Genomic DNA, 25,596 nt, shown 5'->3' on the forward strand with positions numbered 1-25,596 from the left:
TACCTCCTCTCTTTCACCATGAAAGTAGCCAGAGACAATATAGAAGCCGACAAGCATGGCCATATTGGGTCTGCCGGCTTTAGCTGACCAGGCTCTAGCATGACATGGACCACACCATGAGGGGAAAACATCTTCTCTGGTGCCTGTAAACGCCAAACTCATTGGGAAAAGAAACAAGGTAAATGTGAAATGTGAGGGGGCGCTGGTATGAAAGATAACATCCTACAAGAATCTGAGACATGGGGAAAATTGAGAATGGATGGGTATGAGTGGTATGAGAGGTCACTGTCAAATCTCCTCAGGGTAAATGTGTCATTTTTGTGGGATGAGGTGTCAGGAGGTCTGCAGCACCAGCATGGTTCTTCAAACTATACACAGAAGTGGAACACATCACTAGAGTAACATAGTCATAACAGTCAAACCTAGTTGGGAGGACACCTGGGTATCCACTTTATTATGCTTTCAACTTTCTACTTAAAATCTTTCAAGATAAACATCTTGAACCAAAAAAAGCCTGGCTCTGCACCTTTTCTGTGTGACCTTGAGCAAAATCCCACATCTGCTGTATCCCCTCAATTGTAAAATGAGGAGAACTGTCATAGGATTGTGGTACTGTAAAGGTTAATTGTCTGGATATAGGTGACAGTGCTGAAAATACATTGGAAGCACCAAATATCCTATATCATGAATCCCTGAAAGAGGGGCCCAGTTACACCCAGGGCAGCTTCCTGCTTCCCTGTCACGGTCTTTGTAGACCAGGACCTGGGGACTGGAGTCAATGAGAAGAGGGACGCAGGGGACCCAAGTCTCGAGTGAAACAAGGGTGCTTTATTTGCAGAAATGCACATTTATATATCTTCATACAAGGCAGCTTCAGACAGTAAAAAAATTGAGCAGAAACAAAGCCAAGCAAATAACATCTTTAAAGGGCCAGAAAGCATTCCATATCCTGAGTAAGAGGAGCATAACTGAATAGATTACCTTAAAGCAAAAGGTCACTGAAGGGAGTCACTGAAAGGAATCCAAGCAGGTGTCCTTTCTCATGATCTCAGTCTTAAGAACTGTGTGCAGCTTTGCTCGTTCCTCTTTTCTAGGAACTGATAAGGAATAGAGTCCTTGAGAAACGGCACACAAAAGAAGAGAATAACATATTGGATCCCTTAAAGTTGAATGTCCCCTGACACTTCCCAACACCATATCTGGCTCCCCAAGGCCCCAAAGACTATCCACCACATCCCCTCTTCACAGAAGCTCCATGTGGTACAGATGCCCCTACTGTCATGGTTACCTGTCTCTTTCCACCGCTGACTGTCAGCCCTGGGGAAGCAACAGCCCCTGAAGGGGCAACAGAGCCCTTCCTGAAGAGTCAGGTTGACTTCACAACTGTAGGCCTTCAACTAGTCTGTTATTTTCCTCCTCTCCCCGCACCCCACACTATATGACAGCAGAGGATCATCAATGTCTAGGTCAACAGTCAGCATCACACCTGCTAGTTTGGAAATGGATAGTGGAATCACAATGATCATGCACCCTGCTGCTGCTGCTGCTGCTAAGTCACTTCAGTCGTGTCCGACTCTGTGTGACCCCATAGACGGAAGCCCACCAGGCTCCCCCTTCCCTGGGATTCTCCAGGCAAGAACACTGGAGTGGGTTGCCATTTCCTTCTCCAATGTGTGAAAGTGGAAAGTGAAAAGTGAAAGTGAAGTCGCTCAGTCGTGTCCCCAACCCTTAGCGACCCCACGGACTGCAGCCTACCAGGCTCCTCCATCCATGGGATTTTCTAGGCAAGAGTACTGGAGTGGCTTGCCATTGCCTTCTCCAGATCATGCACCCTTAGTTCCAGAAAAATAAAGCCCACGTGATAAACCAGTTGTTAACTGTGACCTAAGACAAATCAAAACATACACATTTTCAACAAACCTAGGGATATGCAACTTTTAAAAACAACATTTCTGTCAATGGCCCTGAACACAGTAAGAGGTTCATAAACAACCCTTCTATATGGGACACACTGAATTCCAGAGTCAGATAGCCTGCCCACAAAGAAAGTCTAATCACAGGACCAAAGTCTTTAACAAGCTGAGTTTCTATCAAGACAGCAAGCAGAGCTATGTCCTCATAAGTAATTGTTGCTGTTTTTCAGTTGCTCAGTCATGTCCAACTCTTTGTGATCCCATGGACTGCAGCACACCAGGCTCCCTGTCCTTCACGATCTCCTGGAGCTTGCTCAGACTCATGTCCTTTGAGTCAGTGATGCCATCCAACCTTCTCATCCTCTGTCGCCCACTTCTCCTCTTGCCTTCAGTCTTTCCCACCATCAGAGTCTTGTCCAATAAGTCAGCTCTTTGCATCAGGTGACCAAAGTATCAGAGCTACAACTTCAGCATCAGTCCTTCCAATGAATATTCAGGGTTGATTTCCTCTAGGATGGACTGGTTTGATCTCCTTGTTGTCCAAGGGACTCTCAAGAGTCTTCTCCAACACCACAGTTTGAAACAGTTACCCTAAGTAATTTCATTGCATCTTAGGAAGAAGCAACCATGCTGATTCTGCGGGTTTGATGGACCCAGCACAAGATAATAACTGTACTCCTTCCTCTTTTTGGAGACCTACACGTGCACGCATGCAGCACCGCTAATGATTTTTATTCCTCTGCCAGAAATCCCTAGTCCCCTAATGACCATTCACCAAGCAGTTCTGTTTGGAGGAAGCTCACCACTCCACCCTGCAAACCACAGTGTATCTCAGAGGTGGGATCAAAAGAGGGATGTGTCTCGGTTTGGCTCAGGATGCTGCACCAGGAAGGGGTGCAGTCAGGAGTGGTCGTTAGGAACCTTCTGGAACATCTGGCCCCTCCTAGGAGGGAGGGAAAGGGGCAGGGCCTCCTTCTCAAGTAGTCACAGCACTGGACCCTGGAACACAGTCTTTGGCTTTTCTGACTGTGACAGACACCCCATCCCATGTAATCCCACCACTACTGGCCCCCAGCCTGGTCAACTCTACTTGAAAAGGCCCTGCACACCCCGCGCCTGGCCATGTTCAGCAGGTTCAGTTCATCACCACGTCCTATGACCATATCCCATAGATATTCCCAGGGCTTCTGCTTGACCTTGTCAAGTTTCAAGCAGGAGTGGTCTTAACAGCATGTAGCTTCACCTTAAGGCATCTGGGACAAGTGAGCTAAGAGACAACGTCACTGCCTGTGCTTAGACCCTCCAGGCACCAGTAAATCTGGACACTGACTTCCCCATTGGAACATTTCTTTCTCTGCTATCATCCTAGACAGCATGGCTATGACAGGCTACCAGGCTGTTTCATGTACTTCTGCTTATTGTATAAGCAGTCTTAACTAATTTCACAGAAATTGGTAATTGGCCATCAAATGGAAGTTTGAGGTCCAACACCCCAGCAAACTGGGTATTCATCATGTTTGTGCTCACCATTCTAGGCAAAGATTTGTGTTATGTTTTAGGCAGAGTGGTGCATGTGTCAAGCAGAATGAGCTTTGCAGCTTTTAAAACCTGCACACCAAAAACTGCAGCAGAAACTGAGGAGTGAGACCATCACAGAGGAGGAGCTGGTGGGGCTCATGAACAAGTTTGTGGAAGACACAAAGAATGGGGTGCACAGGAAGGAGGGCTGGCCCGATACCACATATGGAGTGATGAAAATTGGCGTCATGGCCCTGTCCAGAATCCAGGCCAAGAAACTGAGTGAGCAGAGAGGAGGGGAAAAGATCCTCCTGAATGCCTGCTGCCCAGGGTGGGTGAGAACCGACTAGGGGGGATCCAAAGCCCCCAAAAGCCCAGAAGAAGGAACAGAGACCCCTGTGTACTTGGTCCTTCTGCCCTTGGATGCTAAGGGCCCTCATGGAGAGTTTGTTTCCAAGAAAAAAGTTATGCAATGGTGAGCTCACTCACAGCTCCACCCATGGGTCCATTTATATTGCTATCCCAGATTCACCAGACACTTACACTGTCACAAATATCCCTACGCAGACAAAAGAAAGAAAAAAGAATCAAAGTATCCCTTTCAAGTTCTCACTGGGAAATGGCTGCTAATTTTGTGAAGCCTTTTGCGATGTCGTCTGTGATCTCAGGGGAGGAAAAGTGGGATGGATGATAAATAATAAACAGAAGTCAATAAATGAATAAATCAGTTCAGTTCAGTCACTCAGTCATGTCGACTATTTGCGACCCCATGAATCACAGCACACCAGGCTTCCCTGTTCATCGTCAACTCCCGGAGTTCACCCAAACTCATGTGCATCAAGTCGGTGATGCCATCCAGCCATCTCATCCTTTGCCGTCCCCTTCTCCTCCTGCCCTCAATCCCTCCCAGCATCAGGGTCTTTTCCAATGAGTCAACTCTTGGCATGAGGTGGCCAAAGTATTGGAGTTTCAGCCTCAGCATCAGTCCTTCCAATGAACACCCAGGACTGGTCTCCTTTAGAATGGACTGGTTGGATCTCCTTGCAGTCCAAGGGACTCTCAAGAGTCTTCTCCAGCACCACAGTTCAAAAGCATCAGTTCTTCAGCGATCAGCTTTCTTCACAGTCCAACTCTCACATCCATACATGACCATGGGAAAAACCATAGCCTTGACTAGACAGACCTTGGTTGGCAAAGTAATGTCTCTGCTTTTTAATATGCCGTCTAGGTTGGTCATAACTTCCCTTCCAAGGAGTAAGCATCTTTTAATTTCATGATTGCAATCAGCATCTGCAGTGATTTTGGAGCCCAAAAAAATAAAGTCTGACACTATTTCCACTGTTTCCCCATCTATGTCCCATGAAGTGATGGGAGCAGATGCCATGATCTTAGTTTTCTGAATGATGAGCTTTAAGCCAACTTTTTCACTCTCCTCTTTCACTTTCATCAAGAGGCTTTTTAGTTCCTCTTCACTTTCTGCCATAAGGGTGGTATCATCTGCATATCTGAGGTTAATGAGTAAATAGTTCTTTATAAATGTCCATTTGCACAGATTGTTTATATGCTGAATCAGTTCAAAAGTTTTTTTTTTTAATATTTATTCATTTGGTGGCACCCGGTCTTAGCTGCAACACATGGGATCTTCTTTGCCACGTGCGAGATCTTTAGCTGTGGCACATGTACTCTTTGGTCGGCACATGTGGGATCTAGTTCCCTAATCAAGGATTGAACCTGAACCCCCCTACATTGGGAGTTTAGAGTCTTAGCCACTGGACCACCAGGGAAATCCCCATCTTCCCTGGTGTAATATATTACATGTAATATATCAAAAGGTAGGTCAACAGAAAAGAGTAAAACTCAGGTGTACAACCTTTCAAGACAGGACTGGTAGGAAATATTTTCAGCTTTTCAGGTTGAAATGGTCTTTGTGGGAACTGCTCAGATCAACTCTTATACCACGAAAGTAGCCAGAGACAATATATAAGTCAACGACCGTGGCCAGATTGGGCCTGCCAGCTGTTCTCTCAACTTTTCTGTTAGAAATTTTACAAGACAAACACCTGGCAGAGTCCAGGCTCTACCACCTTCCTGCACAACCTTGAGCCAAATGTGTCCTTCAACTGTAAAATGGGGGTAATAGGATAGGATTGCTGCACAGATTAATTTTCTGGATATAGGTGATAGTGCTAAAAAGAAGTTAGAAGTGCCAAGTGTCCTATATCATGAGTCCCTGTAAGAGGGGCTTGGCTGCACCTGGGACGATGACGAGAAGTTTTGTGCTGCCCAGAACCACACCCGGCTCCCCCAAGGCCCCAGGAATTGCTCACTACACTCCCTCCCCTCACAAAGCACTCCATGTTGTATAGATGCCTCTACTGTCACGTTTATTTGTCACTTCCCATGTATGATTTTCAACGCTGGGGAAGTGGAAAGTGACAGCCCCTGAAAGCAAGTGTGGAATCCTATTTGAAGAGTTAGGTCTACTTTACAATTGTTACCCCTCATCTAAGCTGTTACTTTGATCCCTGTGATTATGTTCTTCTAAACATACACCAGAGGACCATCAATGCCTAAATCAGCATCACAGCATCTTATCAGCTAGTGTTGAAGTATACACTAGAATCACAAAGATCTTTTCTTTCTTAATTCTGTAAAATAATACCTAACTATATACACCACTTAATAACTATGATACAGGGCAATAGCAGAACAAAGGCACTTCTAGCAGTCCTAAGGATGAAGTAACCATTAAATCATAAGTTCTGGTTAATGACTTTGCACTCAATAGAAGCTTCATAAACACCTGTCCTGCCTGGAAGCATACTGGGAATGCCACACAGTTAGGAACCCTGCCCACTCTGAAAGTCTAATCATGGATCATTTTTTTCTAACTCTGTCATGAGTCTTTTAAGTGAGCAACAAGAGCTATGTCTTCAGAAGCAATTATGCTAAGTAATTTCATTCCATCTTAGGAAACAGCAACCATTGCCATTCTGCCGTGGATAATGGTCCCAACAGATAACAATTACTACTTTCTTTTTATCTGTTCAGGGTTCCTTTTTTTCTTTCCATGCAAGAAAATGGTTTTTGCTCATCTACCAGGAATCCCTAACCACTACCCCACCCTCCACCCCAACCCTTCAATAGCAGTTTTCCTTGGAGGAAGCAAACCTCTTTGCCTTGTAAACCATTATGTTTCTCAGAGATGGTATCAAGAGGGCTATGCCCTGACTTGGCTCACAGAGCAGCATCAATATTGGGGTGGACCCAGTAATTGATCAATAGAAGCCTTCTGGTACATTTGGCCTCTCCTTGCAGGGAAAGAAGGAGGTAGCAGATGGGGTCTGGAGCAATCATAACCAGGGAAAAGAACCTACCATGGGACACAAGTGACCCAGTTCCAGGGTAGAGCCTGGGTGAGGTGCCAATAGCCATTGTTGGCACTTATTCAAGCAGCACACCAAAGTATCCCAGAACTCCAATGGCAGTCACTCACAATACATTACAAGAAGCTCTGTGGGTCCCAGCTGCCCTGCTCTGTGGCTCAGGGGGTCAGGCGGAAGGTCTAGTGTCAGGGATTACCTGTGAGGGACAAAGTGAACTTACACCCAAGGCTGAGTCTAAGCAGAGTGAAGGAAACAATCACAGGCACCTGCACAGGCAGCACACTGAAGATAGCTAGGGGCCTCGGTCTGCAGTCCACATGACATAAGAACCCACATAGGCCCCATGGGCTTCAGGACTTCATCTCTCTGGGCAAGGATTCTGGTGTGGGGAGAAGGGAATACATACACTTAAAGGGAAGAGAACCAGCTTGGGCCAGACCCTCAAGGCTTCTGTCACAGCAACTTGGGATCAGGACCTGCTCCCAGTAGTGCAGTGATGGTCAATGAACATAGTGGAAGGTCCATCTCACTCGAGCTGTACCTCTAGACTCTTCATCTGCAGCCACACTCAACACCAAGGTGAGCGATGCCAGCACATTCTGAAGAAAAATGTGATTTATGTTCATTCTAAAGGAGATCAATCCTGGGTGTTCATTGGAGGGACTGATGCTGAAGCTGAAACTGCAATACTTTGGCCACTTCATGCAATGAGTTGACTCACTGGAAAAGACTCTGATGCTGGGAAAGGTTGGGGGCGGGAGGAGAAGGGGACGACGGAGAATGAGATGGCTGGATGGCATCACCGACTCTGGGGACATGAGTTTGAATGAACTCCGGGAGATGGTGATGGACAGGGAGGCCTGGCGTGCTGTGATTCATGGGGTCGCAAAGAGTCGGACACAACTGAGCGACTGAACTGAACTGAACTGAACTCCAGCCCTCCCATTTAAGACATTGGGCACACATAGCCTACACAGGGATACTCCCACATAAGAACATCAAGACTATAGTACATAACTGTATAACCTGATTGACAGAGGCAGAGAAAGTTAACCAAAATGAAAAATACTCTCAACTGAAATAGCAAGAAAAATCCCAGAAAAAAAAATAATGAAGCATAAATAAACAATTTTCCAGATAGAGAGTTCAAGGCATTGGTTATAAAAATGTTAACTGAATTAGGGAAAGAAAAGACCTACTGAAAAAATGTCACATGCAGGTAGAAAATATAAGGGCTTCCCTAGTGGCTCAGATGGTAAAGAATCTGCCTGCAATGCAGGAGACCTAGTTTGGTATATAAAAAGACCCAATCAGAAGTGAAATAAAAATACAGTAAAGGAATGACTAGAAGACTATGTGATACAGAAGAAAATATAACTTATCTGGAAGATAGAATAATGGAAATCACCTAATCAGAACAGTAAAAAGAGACACGAATTTTAGGGAATTCCCTAGCAGTCCAATGGTTAGGATTCCACACATCCACTGCAGAGGGCATGGGTTTGATCCTGCATGCCTCAAAGTACAGTCAAAAGAGAAGGAAGAAGAAACACAAATTTTAAAAAATGAAAACAGCTTAAGAGGTTTTTGGGGTAACATTAAGCATACAAACATTCACATTATAAGGATCCCAGAAGGACAAGACACAGAGAAGGGGATGGCAACTGTTTTTGACAAAGTTATTGTGGAAAATATCTTGAATCTGAGGAAGGAAACAGATAGCCACGTACAGGAAGTATAGAGGGCTCCATATAAGATAAACAACCCCACACCAAAACATATCAGAATTAAGATAGCAGTAGTAAAGATAAGAAAATACTAAAGTCAGCAAGAGAATAAAAAGAGTCATATACAAGAGAACCTGTGTATGAACCTGGCTATCAGCTGATTTCTCAGTAGAAACACTGCAGGTCATAAGGGAGTAGCATGATATATTCAAAGTGCTAAAGTGGAAAAACCTGCAACCTAGGATACTTAGCAAGATTATCACTTAGAGTATCATAAAGAACTTAGAAAGCATCACTACGAACAAAGCTAGTGGAGGTGATGGAATTCCAACTGAGCTACTTCAAATCCTGAAAGATGATGCTGTGAAAGTGCTGCACTCAATATGCCAGCAAATTTGGAAAACTCAGCAGTGGCCACAGGACTGGAAAAGGTCAGTCTTCATTCTAATCCCAAAGAAAGGCAATGCCAAAGAATGCTCAAACTACCGCACAATTGCATTCATCTCATATGCTAGTAAAGTCATGCTCAAAATTCTCCAAGCCAGTCTTCAGCAATATGTGAACTGTGAACTTCCAGATGTTCAAGCAGGTTTTAGAGAAGGCAGAGGCACCAGAGATCAAATCGCCAACATCTGCTGGATCATGGAGAAAGCAAGAGAGTTCCAGAAAAACATCTATTTCTGCTTCATTGACTATGCTAAAGCCTTTGACTGTGTCGATCACAATAAACTGTGGAAAATTCTGAAAGAGATGGGAATCCGAGACCACCTGACCTGCATCTTGAGAAACCTGTATGCAGGTCAGGAAGCAACAGTTAGAACTGGACATGGAACAACAGACTGGTTCCAAATAGGAAAAGGAGTTCATCAAGGTTGTATATTGTCACCCTGCTTATCTAACTTATATGCAGAGTACATCATGAGGAATGCTGGGCTGGAAGAAGCACAAGCTGGAATCAAGATTGCTGGGAGAAATATCAATAACCTCAGATATGCAGATGACACCACCCTTATGGCAGAAAGGGAAAAGGAACTAAAAGCCTCTTGATGAAAGTGAAAGAGGAGAGTGAAAAGGTTGGCTTGAAGCTCAACATTCAGAAAACTAAGATCATGTTATCTGGTCCCATCACTTCATGGGAAATAGATGGGGAAACAGTGGAAACAGTGTCAGACTTTATTTTTTGGGGCTCCAAAATCACTGCAGATGCTGATTGCAGCCATGAAATTAAAAGACGCTTACTCCTTGGAAGGAAAGTTATGACCAACCTAGATAGCATATTAAAAAGCAGAGACATTACTTTGCCAACCAAGGTCCGTCTAGTCAAGGCTATGGCTTTTCCCGTGGTCATGTATGGATGTGAGAGTTGGACTGTGAAGAAAGCTGATCGCCAAAGAACTGATGCTTTTGAACTGTGGTGCTGGAGAAGACTCTTGAGAGTCCCTTGGACTGCAAGGAGATCCAACCAGTCCATTCTAAAGGAGATCAATCCTGGGTGTTCCTTGGAAGGACTGATGCTAAAGCTGAAACTCCAATACTTTGGCCACCTCATGTGACGAGTTGACTCACTGGAAAAGACTCTGAGGCTGGGAAAGGTTGGGGGCAGGAGGAGAAGGGGACGACAGAGAATGAGATGGCTGGATGGCATCACCGACTCGATGGACATGAGTTTGAGTGAACTCTGCGAGTTGGTGATGGACAAGGAGGCCTGGCATGCTGTGATTCATGGGGTCGCAAAGAATCAGACACAACTGAGCGACTGAACTGAACTGAACTGAACTGAAAGAACTTCTCAGATAAGCAAAAACTAAGGAAGTTCATCAAGAGTAAACCCACTCTTTAAAAAATGTTAAAGGGACTTCCCTAAGTGGAATGGAAGTAAGAATATTTAGGAAAGAGAAAATCCCACTAGAAAAGGCAAATACATAGTAAACACTGGGGATCAACCACTGAAATAAGCTAGTGTGAAGATGAGAAAACAAAAAATTGTAAAAGAAATTATAAATACTACACATATTAAGGGATAAGCATGAAGATGTAAAATATGACATCAAAAAAAATGTGGGGAAGGGAAGTAAAAATATAGATCTTTTAGAATGTATTTGAACTTAAATGACCACCAGCTTAAAGTGAGTAGGATGTAGTTATAGGTCAATATATATGAACTCCATGGTTATCACAAATGAAAAACCTACAACAGATAGTTTTCATTCCAATCACAAAGAAAGGCAAATCAAAATAATGTTCAAAATACCACACAGTTGCACTCATCTCACATGCTAGTAAAGTAATGCTCAAAATTTTCCAAGCCAGGCTTCAACAGTACGTGAACCAAAAACTTTCAGATGTTCAAGCTGGTTTTAGAAAAGGCAGAGGAACCAGAGATCAAATTGCCAACATCTGCTGGACCACAGAAAAAGCAAGAGAATTCCAGAAAAAAAATCTACTTCTGCTTCACTGACTACACTGACACCACCTTTGACTGTGTAGATCACAACAAATTTGGGGAGATTCTTCAAGAGATGGGAATACCAGACCACCTGACCTACCTCCTGAGAATCTGTATGCAGGTCAAGAAGCAACAGTTAGAACTGGACATGGAACAACAGACTGGTTCCAAATTGGGAAAGGAGTACATCAAGGCTGTATATTGTTACCTGCTTATTTAACTTCTATGCAGAGTACATCATGTGAAATGCTGGGCTGGATGAAGCACAAACTAGAATCAAGACTGTTGGGAGAAATATCAACAACCTCAGATATGCAGATGACACCACACTTATGGCAGAAAGCAAAGAGGAACTGAAGAGCCTCTTGATAAAAGTGAAAGAGGAGAGTGAAAAAGTTGGTTTAAAGCTCAACATTCAGAAAACTAAGATCATGGCATCCGGCCCCATCACTTCATGGCAAATAGATGGGGAAACAATGGAAACAGTGACAGACTTTATTTTCTTGGGCTCCAAAATCACTGCAAAAGGTGACTGCAGCTGTGAAATTAAAAGACGCTTACTCCTTGGAAGAAAAGCTATGACAAACCTGTGCTTAGTCGCGCAGTCATGTCCAATTCTTTACAACTCCATGGGCTCACCAGGCCCTTCTGTCCATAGGGATTTTCCAGGCAAGAATACTGGAGCGGGTTGCCATGCTGTCCTCCAGGATGACAAACCTAGACAGCATATTAAAAAACAGAGACATTACTTTGCTGACAAACGTCCATCTAGTCAAAGCCATGGTTTTTCCAGTAGTCATGTATGGATGTGAGAGTTGGACTATAAAAAAAGCTGAGCACCGAAGAATTGATACTTTTGAACTGTGGTGTTGGAGAAGACTCTTGAGAGTCCCTTGGATTGCAAGGAGGAGATCCAACCAGTCTATCCTAAAGGAAATCAGTCCTGAATATTCATTGGAAGGACTGGTGCTGAAGCTGAAACTCCAATACCTTGGCCACCTGATACAAAGAACTGACTCATTGGAAAAGACCCTGATGCTGGAAAAGATTGAAGGCAGGAGGAGAAGGGGATGACTGAGGATGACATGGTTGGATGGCATCACCGACTCATTGGACACAAGTTTGAATAAACTCCAGGAGATGGTGATAGATAGGAAGGCCTGGTGTGCTGCAGTCCACGGACTCGCAAAAGAGTCAGACAGAACTGAGTGACTGAATTGAACTGAAAGGCTAGAAAAGTAGGACACAACTAGGAGAGTGAGTGGGGAACAACTTAACCAGGGAAGTGGATGTTAATATCAAGAGCTAACATTTACCCAACGCTTACTATGTGTGTCGTTTTAGACATATTTATGCAGATTCTTGTTTAGTCTTCCTAATATCACTTCCACGAGCTGGCCCCTATTTTACAGAGGAGGAAACGGGCTTCAAATGTAATAGGATGGTAAAGAAATTTATGAAACTGAATACAAGGGGTTTGTGTGTTGATGCCTACCATCATTCATGTTTTGGTGATCCACAGTTTAAGACTTATGGTCCATTGCAGGGGTCTGGGGGTTCCATCCCTCCTAGAGGAACTAAGATCCCACAAGAGTAAACAGTAGGCAAGGTCAAAACCATGTGACTAGGACTTATCAGAAAGAGTGAAAGGGCACCATCTAGTGACCCTCTTGGTGGTTGAAAGTATGTTTGCTTTTAATAAGAGAACTGAACTGAACTGATTCATTGTAAAAGTCCCTGATGCTGGGAAAGATTGAGGGCAGAAGAGGAAGGGCATCAGAGGATGAGATGGCTGGATGGCATTACCAATGCAATGAACATGAACTTGGGAAAACTCCAGGAGATGGTGAGAGATCAGGGAGACCTGGTGTGCTGCAGTCCATGGGATCTCAAAGAGTCAGACATGACTGGGCAACTGACCAACATCAAATTAAAGACACACAGACAAACAACACAACACTGATGAACCACCGCACAGCTTAAGAGCCTTAAAATTTTCACTTATTTTAAATAAATACAAGCACATTGATTAAAAATCAAAATGATCAGAAGGGTATATATACAGTGAAATGTCAGCCTTCCTATCCCCCAACTACCCAGTTCTCCCCAAACACACCAGTTTGTTATGTGCCCTTTCAGACACAGTATGTTTAAATATTTTTTACACAAAATGGTAAAGTAATACAGTAGTATAATACCTCCTCCCCAAGAGGTCCACTCCCTAATGCCCAGAACCTAAGAATTGGTTATGTTACATGACAAAAAAGGATTTTGCAGATGGAATTAATGTTAATAAGCATTTTAAGATGGGGAGATTATCCTGAATTATTCAGGTAGGCCAGTGTAACCATATTAACCCTTAAAGATGAGAACCTTCTCAGGCTGCAGTCAGAAGAAAAGGTGACTATGGAAGGATAGTCAGAGATGCAATGTTGCTTGCGTTGAAGATGTAGGAAGCCAAGGAATGCAGTCAGCCCCTAAAAGCTGGAAAAGAACAAAAAATAAAAATAAAAAATTTCTTCTTAAAACCTCCAAAATGGAATGTAGCCTGGTTGACACCTGGATTTTAGCCCAATCAAGACTTGCATCTTGACTTGGATCAAGACCATCCCCAAGAAAAAGAAATGCAAAAAGGCAAAATGGCTGTCTGAGGAGGCCTTACAAATAGCTGAGAAAAGAGAAGTGAAAAGCAAAGTAGAAAAGGAAAGATATACCCATCTGAAGGCAGAGTTCCAAAGAAAAGCAAGGAGAGATAAGAAAGCCTTCCTCAGTGATCAATGCAAAGAAATAGAGGAAAACAATAGAATGGGGAAGACTAGAGATCTCTTCAAGAAAATTAGAGATATCAAGGAACATTTCATGCAAAGATGGGCTTGATAAAGGACAGAAATGGTAGGGACCTAACAGGAGCAGAAGATATGAAGAAGAGGTGGCAAGAATACACAGAAGAACTGTACAAAAAAGATCTTCACGACCCAGATAATCACGATGGTGTGATCACTCACCTAGAGCCAGACATCCTGGAATGGGAAGTTAAGTGGGCCTTAGTAAGCATCACTATAAACAAAGCTAGTGGAGGTGATGGGATTCCAGTTGACCTATTTCAAATCCTAAAAGATGATGCTGTGAAAGTGCTGCACTCAATATGCCAGCAAATGTGGAAAACTCAGCAGTGGCCACAGGACTGGAAAAGGTCAGTTTTCATGCCAATCCCACAGAAAGGCAATGCCAAAGAATGTTCAAACTACCGCACAATTGCACTCATCTCACACACTAGTAAAGTAATGCTCAAAATTCTCCAAGCCAGGCTTCAGCAATACATTAACAGTGAACTTCCAGATGTTCAAGCTGGTTTTAGAAAAGGCAGAGGAACCAGAGATCAAATTGCCAACATCTGCTGGATCATTGAAAAAGCAAGAGAGTTCCAGAAAAACCTCTATTTCTGCTTTATTGACTATGCCAAAGCCTTTGACTGTGTGGATCACAACAAACTGTGGACAATTCTGAAACAGATGGTAATACCAGATCACCTGACCTGCCTCTTGAGAAACCTGTATTCAGGTCAGGAAGCAACAGTTAGAACTGGACATGGAACAACAGACTGGTTCCAAATTGGGAAAGGAGTATGTCAAGGCTGTATATTGTCACCCTGATTTTTTAACTTATATGCAGAGTACATCATGAGAAATGCTGGGCTGAATGAAGCACAGGCTGGAATCAAGTTTGCCAGGAGAAATATCAACAATCTCAGATATCCAGATGACACCACCCTTATGGCAGAAAGGGAAGAAGAACTAAAGAGCCTCTTGATGAAAGTGAAAGAGGAGACTGAAAAAGTTGGCTTAAAGCTCAACATTCAGAAAACTAAGATCATGGCATTCCCATCACTTCATGGCAAACAGATGGGAAAACAGTGGAAACAGTGGCTGACTTTATTTTGGGGGGCTCCAAAATCACTGCAGATGGTGACTGCAGCCATGAATTTAAAAGACACTTACCTCTTGGAAGGAAAGTTATGACCAACCAGACAGCATATTAAAAAGCAGAGACATTACTTTGTCAACAAAGGTCTGTCTAGTCAGGGCTATGGTTTTTCCAGTAGTCATGTATGGATGTGAGAGTTGGACTATAAAGAAAGCTGAGGGCTAAAGAATTGATGCTTTTGAACTGTGGTGTTGGAGAAGACTCTTGAGAGTCCCTGGAGAAAGAAATGACAAGCCACTCCAGTATTCTTGCCTGGAGAATTCCACATATTCTTTTTCAGTTCAGTTCAGTTCAGTTCAGTTGCTCAGTCATGTCTGACTCTTTGCGACCCCATGGACTGCAGCATACCAGGCCTCCCTGTCCATCACTAACTCCCAGAGCTTACTCAAACTCATGTCCATAGCGTCGGTGATACCATCCAACCATCTTATCCCCTCTTCCGTCCCCTTCTCCTGCCTTCAATCTTTCCCAGCATCAGGGTCTTTTTCAATGGGTCAGTTCTTCCCATTAGGTGACCAAAGTACTGGAGCTTCAGCTTCAACATCAGTCCTTCCAATGAACACCCAGGACTGATCTCGTTTAGGATGGACTGGTTGGATCTCCTTGCAGTCCAAGGGACTCTCAAGAGTCTTCTCCAACATCACAGTTCAAAAGTATCAATTCTTTGGCACTCAGATTTCTTTATAGTCCAACTCTCACATCCATACATGACTACTGGAAAAACCACAGTTTTGACTAGATGGACCTTTGTCAGTAAAGTAATGTCTCTGCTTTTTAATATGCTGTCTAGTCTGGCCATAGCTTTTCTTCCAAGGAGCAAGCGTCTTTTAATTTCATGGCTAGTCACCATCTGAAGTGATTTTGGAGCCCCCAAAAATAAAGTCTGTCACTGTTTCCATTGTTTCCCTAAGGCCCACTTGACTTTGCATTCTAGGATGTCTGGCTCTAGGTGAGTGATCACACCACCACGGCTATCCGGATCATAAAGATCTTTTCTGTATAGTTCTTCAGTGTATTCTTTTTTTTTTTTAATAAAAAAAAATTCTAACATCCCTCTCTCAAAATAATGCCATTTATGTTATAAACCATGAGCACCCCATCAAAAGACAGGAACTGCTTTTGTTAATTCATATATATATATATATATATATATATATATATGACTATCACTTTGCTATACACCTGAAACAAACACAACACTGTAAATGAAATACAGTACAATATAAAATAAAAATAAGTAACAGACCTTTGGGGCTTTACAACGAGTTAGAGTTCCTATCAGAGGGATAACAGCACCACAGCCGTACTGAATCCTCATGAAGGAGGTACACGAATGACTGAATTACAAGAGTTACAGGAATGAGAGCTGCTCACTTCCCCTCAGTGTATTCTTGCCACCTCTTCTTAATATCTTCTGCTTCTGTTAGGTCTGTACCGTTTCTGTCATTTATTGAGCCCATCTTTGCATGAAATATTCCCTTAGTATCTCTAATTTTCTTGAAGAGATCTCTAGTCTTCCCCATTCTATTGTTTTCCTCTATTTCTTTGCATTGATCACTGAGGAAGGCTTTCTTATCTCTCCTTGCTTTTCTTTGGAACTCTGCCTTCAGATGGGTATATCTTTCCTTTCCTCCTGTGCTTTTCACTTCTCTTCTTTTCTCAGCTATTTGTGGGGCCTCCTCAGACAGCCATTTTGCCTTTTTGCATTTCTTTTTCTTGGGGATGGTCTTGATCACTGCCTCCTGTACAATGTCACGAACCTCCATCCATAGTTCTTCAGGCACTCTATCAGATCTAATCCCTTGAATCTATTTGTCACTTCTAGTGTATAATCATTAAGGGATTTGATTTAGGTCATACCTGAATGGTCTTAGTGGTTTTCCCTACTTTCTTCTGTTTAAGTCTGAATTTGGCAATAAAAAGTTTATGATCTGAGCCACAGTCAGCTGCCGGTCTTGTTTTTGCTGACTGTATAGAGCTTCTATACATCTTCTTCCATACTAGTCGGTATAATTTTATTTCAAATTAATGATGCAATCATTCTTGAAGCATGTGTCGATATTGCCCGGTAACTGTATAATTCTTCAGGATTCAAGTTATAAGACTGACTAGTGATTGCTAGTATACAATTGCTAAACTCTTTTTCAAAACTTGAGTTTTCGCCTTAAATGCACAAACTTTTTAAATATATGTATACATGCAAAGTAAACTAAAATCTCAGAAACAAAGACCTGATTGAAAGGAAGAGGCATTAATTTGGGATTTGTTAAGACTGCAGCCAGGAGACACAGACTCAAGAAGTACTTGAATTGTGTGCTTATAAAGGCAAAAGCTTGTAAAAGCAAAAATAGTAAGGCTGCAGTTATATAAGTCATTTGTTAAGAATTATGATTGGAGCTGGGGAAAAAAAATAAAGGTGCTTGTTAATCAAGGATTGGTTTGGGTCTGAAATGGTTACAAAAATGCAAGGGGAAACCTTGAGACAAAACTGCAGCTAGCAGATGTATCCTTGATTTGATGCCGTTCAGAAAGTTTCATTTTTCAGTGTTGCGGTGATATGTTTGAGCCCAGATGCTCAGTGACTACCCAACCCCATTTTGGTTGTGTGAACTGTGATTACTCCACTATGACTCAACAAATAGACATAAAATGTATTTTCAGTACTTCCCTGGTGGTCCAGCAGTGAAGACTCCAAGCTTCCCATGTGGAGGGCATGGGTTCAAATCCCTTGTTGAGGAAGTTCCACATGCCACCCAGGAGAAAAAAAAAATTCTTCAGGTTTAGTGTTCAAATGTTTAAAAAGGTGCGGGGGGGAGGAGAGTTCACCTAATCTTTAACTAATGATTGACTCAAATTATTTTGGGACTAACTGTCAGTCTGGGGAGTCAGACAACTTTCCCCCTGGTAGTACTGAGCCAAGCCTGTTCCATGATCCCTGACCCCTACTCGTACTCTTTGTAGTCTCCTCCCACCCTGGATCAGAACTGGCCTATGTGACCAATAGCCATGGCAAAGTAAGAGTATGTAATTTATGAAACTAGGTCATAAAAGACTTCATTTCATAGCAAATAGAAGGGGGGAAAAATGGAAACAGTGACAGACTTTATTTTCTTGGGCTCCAAAATCCCTACGGACAGTGACTACAGCCACAAAATTAAAAGATGATTGCTCCTTGGGAGAAAAGCTATGACAAATCTAGGCAGCATATTAAAAAGAAGAGATATAACTTGGCCAACAAAGGTTTGTATAGTCAAAGCTATGGTTTTTTTCAGTAGTCATGTACAGATGTGAGATTAGGACCATAAAGAAGGTTGGGAACCAAAGAACTGATGCTTTTGAACAGTGGTGCTGGTGAAGACTCTTGAGAGTCCCTTGGACAGCAAGGAGATCAAACCAGTCAATCCTAAAGGAAATTAAACTTGAATATTCACTGGAAGGACTAATGCTGAAGCTGAAGCTCCAAAACCCTGGCCACCTAATGTGAAGAAGTGACTTACTGGAAAAGACCCTGATACAGGGAAAGACTGAAGGCAGGAGTTGGGGGCAGCAGAGGATGAGATGGTTGGATGGCATGACCAACAAAATGGACAAAAGCATGTGCAAACTCCGGGAGATGGTGAAGGACAAGGAAGCCTGGTGAGCTGCAGTCCATGGGGTTGCAAAGAGTTGGATACAACTGAGCAGCTGAACAACAACAACAAAAGATACTTTGGCTTCTGTCTTTCTCACTGTCCCCTGGATCACTCACTCTGGAGGAAGCCAGCAGCTACATCCTGAGGATGCCCAAGGAGCCTACAGAAAGGTCCACTTGGCTAAGAAATGAAGCCTCAAACTAAGAGCCATATGAGCCAATAACCTTGGAAGGGATCCTCCAGCTGAGGTTGGGCCTTTAGAAGATGCACCCCAGCTGGCATCTGGACTGCAACCCCATGAGCCTTGAGCCAGAACTACCCAGCTAAGCCATTACCAAATTCCTCAACTATGGAAACTATGGGAAAACAAATGTTTCTTGATTTAATCACTAGGTTTGAGTAATCTGTTACAGAGCAAAAAGTTACTAATACACAGCTTTAATTTTAAAAACGAAATTGGCTACGGGGATCTGTATCTGAAAACATCTGTTTAGATAAGCTTCACAGGTGGCTCATTATTAAAGAACCCACCTGCCAAGCAGGAGACCTGGCTTCGATCCCCGAGTCGGGAAGATCCCCTAGAGAATAAAATGGCAACCCCCTCCAGCATTCTTGCCTGGGAAATCTTATGAACAGAGGACACTGGCGGGCTACAGTCCATGGGGTTGCAAAAGAGTTGGACACGACTTAGTGACTAAGTAACAACAACAACAACAAAAATAAATTACTTGAGGTATTGAAGACTTTCACAGCTTCACAAAATGGATATTTCAAAACATAGTTTACATCAACCATTTCTTAGTACTGTAAAACAATTTTTTTAAATTAAACATATGAAAAATAGAATGTTTTACTTGGTTAAAATTCTGAAAGTTTGACAATTTTTATAACTATAATTTTTAAAAACTGACTTCTAAAGTCATAGTCTATAATGCCTATTACATCAATTTTATTAAACTCAATACCTTTAGGAATAAACATCTCTATGAACAAAAAATTAATTATTAAATCCCATCAAAAATCACACTTGCTAAATGTAAAGTTCAAAACCCGATAAGATACTACAACACAAATAAACCTTGAAACATAATGTTAAGTGGAAGAAGTAACTCACAAAAGAGCACATATCTTATGATTCCATTCATATGAAATGTTCCACATAAGCACAACTACAGACAGAAAATAGGTCAGTGGTTGCCTAGGGCTGGGGGGAAAGGATGTAACTCCTAATGGATATGGGCTATTGTGGGATCATGAAGCTGTTACAAAACTGTGGTGATGGTTGCACAATTCCGTGAATTGTATGCTTTATATGGGTACGACGTTCAATATGTGAATTACAGCTGGGGGTTTTTTAAAGGGAAGGTTCAAAGGATGAGATGCTAAATGGCAGAATATAAATATATCTTTTGACAGCAGCACAAAGATTCTTTCTCAAGGAATATAAAGTTTCTGGAAAATGATTGCTAAAGAATCTTCTCTTCTGATAACTAGGAATACCCATCGTCAGCTAAGACAGAGAGGAGCAGAAAGCAGTGAGACAGCTGTGAGAGCACATCAGTGTGGCTTCCAAGATGCTTTAAAGTCATCTTTCAAAACGGGTCCCCAAGCTTAGCTCTACAGTATAGCAAACCTCCTGTTATAATAAAATCAGTTGCATTGTTAAATGCTGAGAGCAGGAACTCCATTAAAGATTAGCTATCATTTTTTTAAAAGCCAAGAAGGGAGGGAAGGAAAAAAAGTTTTAACAAACCAATAAAGCTTTAGTTTGAGACATTTAATATCAGATAACAAATAACAGAAAAGATATTACGTATACTTTCTATGATAGAAAAAAGTATGACTATACAAGCAAATTACAGCAAAAGAAAAGCAAATGTTTAAATTGTAGGCAAGAATCCTTCTTTGTGATAAGGGTTGATCAGAACTAAGTCATTGATTAGACTAATTGAAATGAATTCACAGAAAGGTTAAAGATATACTGTAGTAGGTTGGATAGTGGCTACGCAAAACTCATGTCCACCCTCCACTTCAGAATGTGACTCTATTTGGAACCAGTGTCTTTGCAGGTGTAATTAGTTTCAATGAGGTCAGACTGGGTTAGGGTGTGTCCTAAATCCAACGAGTTGAGTCCTCAGAAGAAGGGGAGAGGACACACAGAGATATATGAGAAAGAAGGCCATGTGAGGATGGGGACAGGGATGAGAGAGATCCAGGCCACAAGCCAAGGAATTCTAAGGAGTGCTGCCAACTACCAGAAGCTGGAAGAGACCAGAAAGGATTCTTTACTAGAGCTTTGGGAGGAACTAGGGCCCTGACAACACCTTGAGACAGGTCTTCTGGCCTCCATAAACGTGATAAAATTAATTCCTGTTGTTTAAAGCCTGGAGTTGGTGATGGACAGGGAGGCCTGGCATTCTGTGATTCATGGGGTCGTGGAGAGTCGGACACGACTGAGCGACTGAACTGAACTGAAAGCCACGCAGTTGATGGTGCTTCATTATGAGACAACAGCGAACAGATACAGTTGCCATGAAGTGTAGCCACCCGACCACCAGAGGGCACTGTCTACCACCAAACGTGGACCCAAGAGACATTATCAGGTTTATAGAGAAACACATATAGTGTTCAAGCATAACTTAAACACTTGTACCTTTCCAATGACTGTAAGCAAGTTAAAATGTATCCTTTAAATAATTTACAACTTTAATCAACTTTCTGGATAGCTTGTGACCTTTCCAAGAACTTGACTGGGAGCTGCTTTTCAAGAACATCCTTGTTTGGCAGTCATTTCACATCCCCAGGAGTTTATCTGTAGGACAAATTTCACCAACAATTTCCCTTCCAGGAAGAGATGTGTATTTTAAATGTCCATAGACAGGGTCTAATTCCTTTCCAAGAAAGTAATACTAAATTACATACTCACTAGAAATGCACAAAATTGGCTGGTTTTCCCCAGCCGCGGCAATACCGATCTAGAACCAGCAGCGACATACACCCCAAGAACAGGACTAAGGGCCTGAGGCCCACATTTCTCAGCTCTGGTGCTTCACCAGCCTGATGGTACTAAAGATCCCCGGCCTCCCCTAAATGCTTCTCCAGCCAGGCATTGGCGCAACTTATTCCCTTTGCTGAAAGGCCTAGAGCTCAGCCTTTCCGACACCACACAGGACTGGCTCACACACCTCTGCAGGGAGATGGTCTTGCTCCAAATTAACGATGTTTACAATAAACATCACCCTTCTCCCTGGTTCACTGTGAACACAGAGGCCAGAAACCAATGCCAAGGCCCCAAACGGACAGGCACCGTGGTGGCGACTCAAGAACAGCCCTCTCACCATGCACATGCATCCGACTAATATTTGACAGGAATCCTCACCAGAGGAAACAGTCCCTTCAATACACGGTACTGGGAAAATTATCACATGTTTAAAGAAATGAAACTACACTCCTACCTTCCACCACTCACAAAATTAACTCAAATTGACTTAAATGTTAGACTAGTAACCATAAAACTGCTAGGACAAAACACAGGGAAAAAAAAAAAACTCCTTAAAATGGGTCTTGACAATGATTTTGTTGGATTTGAAACCTAAAGCACAAAGCAACGACAACCAAAAATGGAAAAAAGCAAGTGGACTTGTTTCAAACTGAAAAGCTTTTGCACAGCAAAATAAAGCATCAACAAAATAAATGGGAAACCTACTAAATAGAAAAAAAGATTTGGAAATCATGTAGCTTTTAAGGGATAAATACCCAAAAATATATAAATAATTCATACAATTCAATAGCAAAAATCAATTCAAGTTTTAAATGGTCAAAGGACCTGAATGGACTTTTTTTTTTAAGACATACAAATAACCAACAGGTGCATGGGAGGTGCTCAACACGAATTACCAGGAAACTACAACTCAAAATCGTGAAATATTGCCTCTCACCTGTTAGGATGACTATTATCAAAAAGACAAGAGATAACAAAAGCTAGAGAGGCTGTGGAGAAGAGGGAACTCATACCCTATTGGTACATCTATGGAAAAAAGTATAAAGTTTCCTTTAAATTAAAAATAGCTCTACCATATGATTCAGCAATTCTACTTCTTGGTATTCATCCAAAGGAAATGAAAACACAGTCTCAAATAGATATGTGCACTCCCATGTTCATAGCAGCACTGTTTATAAAAGCAAAGGCATGGAAACAACCTGTGTCCACGAATAGATGAATGGATAAAGATGTGGTGCATATATTGTGGAAGACCATTCAGCCACAAAAAAAATAAGGAAATCCTGTGATTTGTGACAACACAGATGAACCTCAGGGAGTTAGGCTAAGTGAAACAAATCATAAGGAGAAAGAAAAATACTATAGGATCTCACATGTGGGATCTAAAAATACAGACTCAGAGAATAGAGACTGGAGGTTGCCAGATAGTTGGGGGGAAAGGTGAAGAGGGTCAAAAAGGTACAAAGTTCTAGTTAGAAGATAACGAAGTCATGGAATGTATAGCATTGATGACTATAGTCAGCATTGTGCTATACATCTGAAAGTTGCTAGGAGAGTACATCTTCAAGGTTCTCATCAACAGGAAAATTTGTAGCTATATAAAGCAATAAGCTGTTAAACATATTTAGTGTGGTGATCATTTTCAATATACATATATCAAATCTTACAGGAAACCTTAAACTTACACTATATCTCCACTATATCTCAATACAGCTGGGAAAAAATCATGACCTTCCAAAATGGTTTAATAGGAATATGACAGGAATGGACCTGCTGATGGCTCTGACCTTGGTACCAGTCAAGACAGTAATATAGTGGAGAAATAATTAAACTGGTAATTTGAAGACTTGCTTCCAGTTCAGGCAGAGACAAGCAGTGTGAACATTCAGAGGCCTTAATATCCTCATGTGCAAAAAACTGGTTTGGACCAGATGATTTCTAGATCCTAGCAAGTATTCTACTTCAAGAAAGAAGTATAATGAACACATCCATGTTCATTGCAGGGTTATTCACAAAAACCAAGAGCTGGAATCAACCTAAGTATCCACTGACAGTTAAACAGATAACACGTGGTCTCTACATATTGTGGAATATTACTCAGTCTTAAAAAAGGAAATCCTATCACATACTAAAACCTGGGTGATACTTGAGGGCATTTAAGCCAGTCATACAAAGAAATACTTCGATTCCACTTTGTGAAGTATCTAAAGTGGTTAAATTCATAAAAACCAAGTAGAATGTGGTTACCAGAGTCTGGAGAGAAGGGAAATAGGAAGTTGTTGGTTAAGGGGTATAGATTTCTTCCAGTTATGCACCTTGAAAAAGTGCTAAAATCTGTTCTGCAGTAATCTGTTCTGCAGTAATCAGCATATAGTTAACACTGCTGTACTGGACATTTAAATGGTGAAGATGGTATATTTCATGTTCTGTGTTCCTCACCACCATAAAGAAGAATAGGTGTCCCACACCTGCTTGCCCTACCTTCTCTCTGATGGTCAAGCCCTGCAGGGACCTGGGATGGCTCAGCACTCAAGACACCCAGCACAGGGGAGAGGAGGGTGAGGTTGCAGCGAAGTCCAGGACCATTGCCTGTGTTATCCAACCCAAGTGTGTGTGCCCGACACACAGTGACACAAAACAGCACCAAAGCATCAGAGTCTGGAGCCAAGAAAGGATTACTGCAAGGCCATGCAAGGAGATGGGTGCCTCACCTGCTAATATCTCTGAACTTCCTGAAAGGTTTCAGCAAAGGCCTTTTATAGGAAAGTTGAGGGAGGGGCCTGATTGCAAATTTATTGGCTCTTTGTCCTTGAGGTCAGGTAAGGGTCAGGTCACAATGTACCTATAAACCTCCACCAAACCAAATGTCATTCTTTGAACTGACAAGAAGGGGCAAGGCCTCAAGGCTCAACCTTTGCCCTCCCTGGTGTAGGCCTGGCTAAGAGGAGGGGGTCCCTGGCTCAGCACCCAGTCTGGGTCTTCCTACCAGTGCCCAGGCCCAGCTAGGAGGCAGATCTCAGATGGCAGCGCTCTCAGAACGGGTCCCCAGACCCCGCACAGCCGTCATCACAGAGAGGACAGGCGCCCTCAGCTGTTCACTGAAACTGGAGAGAATCAATTGTACAAGATCAATAGGAACAAACACAGTTCAGTTCAGTTCAGTCGCTCAGTCGTGTCCGACTCTCCGCGACCCCATGAAGCACAGCAGGCCAGGCCTCCCTGTCCATCACCAACTCCCGGAGTTCACTCAAACTCATGTCCATCGAGTTGGTGAGGCCATCCATCCATCTCATTCTTTGTCGTCCCCGTCTCCTCCTGCCCCCAATCCCTCCCAGCATCAGTCTTTTCCAGTGAGTCAACTCGTCACATGAGGTAGCCAAAGTATTGGAGTTTCAGCCCCAGCAAACACATGTTACAGCAAATACCAGTCAGGTTGGTTTCCTGCTCACAACAACTGCCCTTCCTAGAGAACAGACCCAACCACAGAGGTGGACCTGAAGTAATGATGTGCAAAATCCTTGCAACTTAACCCTGACCTCTGGCCTCCTAGGGTAGACACTGAGCTAAGCTGTGCCAGGTTTTGAAACTGAAAGGAGAGACTGAAACTCTTTGAAGCTGTCATCTTCTTGGCCATGGCGTTTACTCCAGTTGTGAGGTCTCCACGACTGGGACCCACGGAGATGGCCCACCGCCATGAGGTCACAGATGTGGAGATGGGGGAGAGGTTCTCTGCTTCTTCAAGGTCTGGGCCCAGCCAGTGAGCTCTGTAGGACACAGCCTTCAGGCTGTCCCCACTGGCCCCGAGGTCAGGGGACCTGAAGAGCCCCAGGGAGAAGACCCAGACCTGCCTCTGTCTGGACAAGAAAGGGCTAGGTCCCACCACACAACCGTCCCCCTCTGACGTCCTGGTCCTGACTAAAAGGAGGCAGAGCTCCGTGGGCAGCTCCCTCAGGGCCAGGTCCCCAACCCTGCCCAGCCATCATCTCTGA

Source organism: Moschus berezovskii, chromosome 1 (assembly GCF_049115385.1).
Source record: "Moschus berezovskii isolate FMDL1 chromosome 1, NW_MosBer_1.0, whole genome shotgun sequence".
Lineage (NCBI taxonomy): Eukaryota > Metazoa > Chordata > Mammalia > Artiodactyla > Moschidae > Moschus > Moschus berezovskii.